The sequence below is a fragment of the Gavialis gangeticus genome, unplaced genomic scaffold (assembly GCF_001723915.1).
Source record: "Gavialis gangeticus isolate Ggan-Ray unplaced genomic scaffold, GavGan_comp1, whole genome shotgun sequence".
Lineage (NCBI taxonomy): Eukaryota > Metazoa > Chordata > Crocodylia > Gavialidae > Gavialis > Gavialis gangeticus.
Window position 1 is genome coordinate 88,022,182 of NW_017729025.1, and position 6,146 is coordinate 88,028,327.

At 42.7% G+C, this 6,146-nt stretch overlaps 1 protein-coding gene and 1 long non-coding RNA gene across 5 annotated transcripts in view; one reads left to right on the plus strand and one right to left on the minus strand.

Annotated features, from left to right (window-relative positions):
- LOC109298826 overlaps positions 1 to 4,190 on the minus strand; it is a 7,469-nt gene extending 3,279 nt beyond the window's left edge. Inside the window, exon 1 of the long non-coding RNA XR_002097712.1 lies at positions 4,106 to 4,190. This is a non-coding gene — a long non-coding RNA (uncharacterized LOC109298826). The remainder of the gene's footprint in view (positions 1 to 4,105) is intronic.
- Positions 1 to 6,146, plus strand: part of DPF3 (double PHD fingers 3) — a 288,571-nt gene that overhangs the window by 280,737 nt on the left and 1,688 nt on the right. For 3 of the 4 annotated variants that reach the window (XR_002097703.1, XR_002097707.1, XR_002097705.1), the window contains one exon: positions 3,716 to 4,109. The exons of the other annotated variant lie outside the window; for it this stretch is intronic. The gene's annotated coding sequence lies outside the window, so the exon portion shown is untranslated. Of the gene's footprint in view, positions 1 to 3,715; positions 4,110 to 6,146 lie in introns of those variants that run through there. 4 annotated transcript variants of the gene reach the window in all.

Genomic DNA, 6,146 nt, shown 5'->3' on the forward strand with positions numbered 1-6,146 from the left:
CCGGCAAATGCCCCAAAAAAAAAAAAAAAAGAGTCAATAATTCCTGTAATAGATACTTAAGAAATAAACTACCCTGAGGGACATTTTCTAATACCAGGAAGTTAGGGGTTGGCTTTTCTATTTTAAATGCATTACCTTTCATTTTCACAGGATGTCTCCTTGTTTTAATATGAGGAGAAAGGCTGAATAGAAATACCTGATCTGCTTGTCTATATCATTATTTTTAATGCACCTGTAACATGCCTTCTCTTATCCATCTCCATTCTAAACAGTCCCCAACTTTTCAGTCTCTCCTCAAATGATAACTTTCCATTCCCCTAATAATTTTTGTCTCCTGAAGTAACTCCATTTTAGTGATAGCTTTTTTGAGCTAGGGTGAGCTGAAGTGAACAGTATTTGAAGTTGTGGTGTGTCATTGGTTTGCACCGTGGCATTGAAATATTCTCAGTATTATTTCTGTCCTTCTTTTTATACTGCTTTACGTTGTGGACACTCTGCATCAGTAGCTGCCCAGTGAGCAGACGTTTTCACTGACACATTCATAATCTCCTCTAGGATTTTCCTTGTAATTGTTACAGTTAGAACAGGTTAACTTAGAACCAACCATTTTATAAACAATTCAAACAAAGTTGTAATCTCCTCCCCTGATATTTCTGCTACCAGAGTTTTATCCAGACGCTACAGCTGGGGGGTATGGTCAGGTTGACCAAGTATGAAATTATATCCAACATGGCTACTGCAATAAGGAAGCCAAGTTATTTTCTAGTAACCACCCTCCCAACATTGTTCAATGTATCACATAGACAAAACTCTGGTTCCATATCTGGAAGCGTTCTTTCATGCTTCTCATGAGAGTGTTGAGTATTGTAGATACGTTAATCAAAGCTCACATTAACCTGTGTGAGGTATAGGAGAGTGACACCCATTTCATAGATGGGGAAATTGCAGTGCAGAAAGATTAAGGGATTCACTAAGCACCCCATTGTCTCCCCACTTCCAATCTCATGCCCTAGCCACAAGGCCACCTTTCTTTCTATGACAGAGCCCTCTTCCTTTATGAGAACATAGTACAGGGTTCTATAGTAATTGTTAAAATGCAGCATTTACAAGAAGGATCCTTTAGTATCTTGGTTAGTTAATATAGAACACTAAAATAAAAAAATACTATCATGTATATAGAACCTGACTAAGACATTTAAGAAACAATATGATAAACTTCAATGCTTTGGACAATTTTATTGAAAGGGATGGTTTTAGCCTTACAGTATCATGGCAGCAGAAAAAAATCCTGACTTCCTTGTACTATATAGTTTCCTAAATTCTTTTTAAAATTAACATGTTACTGAGGATAAAATGAAAGATGAAATCTTTATTAAAAGTAGAGTTTAAAGGTTTTTCTGTTACTTTCCTTCCTTGTTATCTTACAAGATTCCTGCAGCACAAAATTTTGGAGTCCTACATTGACTACGTAGGGTATAGTGGCAGAGTGGTTACGGGATATTGCTATAGCTCCAGAGGTATGAGTTTAAGCCTCATTTTAGACTCAAGCTAATGGTTGCTCCCCAGGTGACTGTAAATGGAAACCTGGTCATTCAGGCTGGGAGTCAAAGCAGTTGGATGTGGTGCTAATCGTATTGTTTCCTTATATGCCATTGGCTACAGAAGCTGGTGTGTCTGAGCTCTACTAGCCAATGCACTCTTAGGTTTCAGTGGACCTTTGACTTCTTTTAGATGTGGTTGATGCGTTTACACGTGTCCCTATGTTGCTGTTGTTACTGCATCATCATGTAGTACTGCCTTTTGGACAGTGCAGTAACAGCCCATACTGCACTGTGCCTGCTGCACACCATTATTTTTAGCCGCTATGTTGCCATAGCAACTCGCTATACCGAGAGAGCATGTTGCTATGCTGCAGGCATTGGAAAAGTGTGGCCTGCAGGCAGGATGCGGCCCGCCAGGCCGTTCTATCCAGCCCACTGGGCCCCTAAAAATTTAGAAAATTAATATTTATCTGCCCCTGGTTCCTGTCACGTTGGCTTGCCAACATCCTGTCTCGATGGCTTGCTAAAATCAGTAAGTGGCCCTCTGCCCGAAATAATTGCCCTCCCCTGTGCTACAGCAATGTAGTATCACATGTAGATGCACACGGTGGGCATTTTTACACATGCTCTGGGGGTGGGAAGGAGGGGGGGGAGTTTAATGAGAGCAGCTCTGAGAGCGCCTGCAGCATCGTATGTATTCAAGGTCCCGTGCTTCAAAATGGGGGCGGGGGACACTTTAACTAAAGCTCATTTCATGAGCTTTAGTTAAAGCACCCCCCTCCCCATTTTGAAGCATGGGGATGCTAAATACACGAGATGTGGAGGCTACTACAGTGCGCTAATTAGCATGCTCCAGCAGACTCAGTCAAGTCTGATCCAGTGTGCTGTAAATACGGGTTGTTGGAGCAGCATCGCTGCACACCTAGAGGCACCCAGTGATTCTGTTTCGTAGTTGGGCCCTGGTTGAAAACATGGTTCCATCTTTAAAAGCAGCTCTTTAAAAGAACTGTGAGTTCCATATTCACTTCATCTTACTAATTTCCATGTTAAAATCTCTTGGTTGGCAACTTAAAAAAATTTTACCATCTAAGCCCTGACATGCAATTTGGGGTTTTTCAGTCTTGCACCACGAGTAAGAAAAGTTCCACAGGCCAGATTAAGTCATCAGTAACACTGGACATCCACACTGTTTTCAGGTTGCCCTCAGAAGCATCTTTGCAAACTACTGAGGGCTAATAGGGTTGTATAGGTGTCACAGAAGGCACAAAGCAGTCTGAAGACAATAGAGTTGGAAAAATGTCTTTTAATTTTGCTTTCAGAAACTCCATTACTTGTGAGAAATGCACCAAGCTTGACTCTGAGCCCAGGCTGCGTTTGTAGACAGGGGAGATGGGGAAAAATACAGTTCTTTTACCAGAAAACTGAATAAACATCCTATAAAAATCATGAAGGTACAATTTGGCCTGTTAGACATACACTCATTCTATACACACATTTTAGGGTGAAGCTAAGCCTTAAATACTCTGTCTTGTATAAGAAGAGTTTGACTGAGGCCAGTAATATACTTGACTGTTGTAGGTGAATCCTCTTATTTACTTTATGTACCGTAACATGCAGGTCCCCATCCCACATTATGAAGAAATCCTGGTTCTGTTTCTTGACTTGGTAGCTGCATACGAAATTATTGAGTAGGTCAGCACACTTCCCTAGTCCTTCCTCATCCTCTGTTAGCTGGCTGTAAGGCTTAGGGTATAGGGACTTTTACCTCTAGGTCACTTCTGGCCTAGAAAATGTAAGCAGTGACTGGATGCTGCTGATAGCTGCTTGGTGTCCTGTATGCAATAAGCAGGCATTCCTACTGTCATTCGCAGTGGAAAAGTGTCAGTATTGCAGAAACAGTTGGCATGAGTTGGCTCTTGTGTTGATGTTCTTAGTAGAGAGGCCAACAACTAAATGACAGGAAAGACTGAGCTATTTTTAATCCCCAGGTTAAGATTGAAGGGAAACCTGAGTTACTTACATCTGTTTTGTGAATTGAGGAGTTCAATCAACACTAAATGTATAATACTTTATTTATTTAAAAAGTAGAGCCGTAAATATGTCCAGTCTCCTAGCACCTTACTCTGGAAATGTGTTTATAGTTATGTAGTCTTTTTCTGCCTTTATCTCTTTAGGGAAGAAGAATTGTTTTCAAAAAGGGTGTGGGCCAAGCAAAGGCAGGTGGCTGGACAATATTGAGAAAGGACATTCATCCCTTATCCCAGCATCTGAGAGAGAAAAGGTTCTCTTTCTTCTGCACCACTCTGCATGATAAACTGAACTGAGGTGGAAGAGATTTTAGTTTGAGCTAGTCAAAAAGTGAAAGTAGCAAGGGGTATTCTGTCACTCTTTACTCTTGTGGTTTTTTAAATGAACGTTCTTACCCTTTATCAAACTTATAATGCCCTTTTCCATAGTAGGACCATCCTAAGGGACCCCACATCATTCCTCCCACATTAAACAACATGAAATACGAAGGTGGTCAGAGGTCTATCCTCAGGTTGAGAAACCCTGATCTTTTTTACTGTGCAAAGTGAAATTATTGGAACATGGTGACTCTACTGAAATCTCTCTTAATGTGTTAACAGTGGTGCCAAGCTAAAATGGGTGAAAGAAGACAAGATCCATAATGTTTAACAAAGAAAGGCAATTTAGGTCATCCTGAAAAAGGGATGGGCCTGCAGAAGCTTTCTAACTTTTGGCACTTTGGTGACACCCCATTTTCCAGAACCTCTTCTCCAAAAGTAGTTGTATGGGCTTCAGTAGCAGACGACATTTTTCTTTTGCTCCCCTACTTCAAACTGGAAATGTTTGTTGATATACATTTGGATTTTGTGGCTACGTAGGGGAGTCGATACCATGGCGTGGCTAGGCCCTAGGGCTGCTTACTAAGATAATCTAATGCCAGTCAGGATACCCTATGGGGGAATGTTGGCCTGGTAGCAATTGAAAGTCCCCAGAGCTTTTGGTTTTCAAGGGAAAGGTGATGCAGAGGGAAAAACTGTTTTTCACAAAGGTTTGTCGGAAAAATACTACAGCCTCAGATTAAGTTTCTTGTCCTGTCAATCCCCAGCTAAATGCAGAATGCCATGTAGAGGGAGGGGGATATGTCCCACATGGATGGAGCAAGTGAAAATATGATGGAACCACACATTCCAAGTCACTATTTTAGGGGAAAAGGCAGCTTGTACACGCCATGGGGGTTTACTTTGGTTTAATTCTCTTTAAATTGTAGTGGTGGATTTTTAAAAACACTGCTTCAATTTAGGGAGAATTAAACTGAAGTAAACCCCTGTGGCATATATACAAGGGTCAGATCCAAACCTGATTTGCCTTTCCAGTGGCCAGTGTTGGTGGGGGGGGGGAAGGCAGCTGCCAGTGGACCAAGCAGTCCTGGAGCTGCAGGGGGGATGGTGCTTCCCCCCATGACGGAGCAGGGTGCTCCCCCCCAGGTGCTACCTGCCCACAGGCACCCGGTCCGGGCAGTCCTGGGGGCACTGCAGCCATTGAGGGAAGCACTGTCCCCCCCACCCCCTGCAGCTATGGAGGAAAGCACTGGGCCCCCATGCAGCTCAGGCAGGCAGGCTCCAGGAAGGGAAAAAAAAGAGATCAAGCTTGCCACTTTTTTTTTTCCTTCAGTGGAGCCTGCCTGCACAGGCTGCTGTCAGGCTGCCTGCATGGGCTGCCTGCAACCAGCCCCTGAACTGCATGGGGCCTGGTGCTTCCCTCCATGGTTAAGGTAGGTGGTGTTTTATTTTGCTACATCCCAAAGTCATTTAATGTGCAATACGCCGGTGACAGTGTAAACAGCCACACCATTAAAGCAGTGCAAAAGGGCATTTAAGTGGCTTTAAAGGCCAATTTTGTGGTGTGTACGAAAGCCCAAAAGCTCTCCCTTGGCATATGATTTGGTGGTAGGTTACATGGGACTATAGAGCCTTGGGAACCCTACATTTTAGATTCCTCTCCCTTTTGTTACAAGCGTATTGAAAGATGTTCACATCTCCAAGAGTAGAAAAAAATATCAATTTGTTAGTTCCCTCTAATTTCTTTCCTTTTTCAGCTATACACACTACCTCCTAGTTATCTGTTGCTGGCCTGTGTGGGGCCTAATTGGAGTTTACAGAATACTGGGTGCATCTCTGTTTGCTGCCAGGACTGCATAGTACTGGTGGGTACTGCACAGTCATTTAGTACTTGCTTTAGCAAGTACTAAATGACTGCACGGTACCAACTGTGCAGTGGGGTGCATGTGTAGACATGCTCACAGTGTAGTATTGGATTTACTCTGGCGGCTAGGGATTACAGGTGAGGGAAGCAGTGCATTTTTGTAAGAATAGCTCTTTATGTTATTTTCTCTACTTTCCCCTAAAAATTGTGGGCCTTTTTTAAAAACTCTGAAGTGACTGTATTGTTACACTATGTGTGTATGTGTATGGTTTTGTTTTGATCTGACCTGCCTGGAAATGCCCTTTGATTCTCCATCCCAGTTTTCTAATGTGAAAAGCCCTAACATCTTTTGTGGGGGAGGTGTGTGTGTGTGTGTGTAGGGTGTGAGGGAGGATG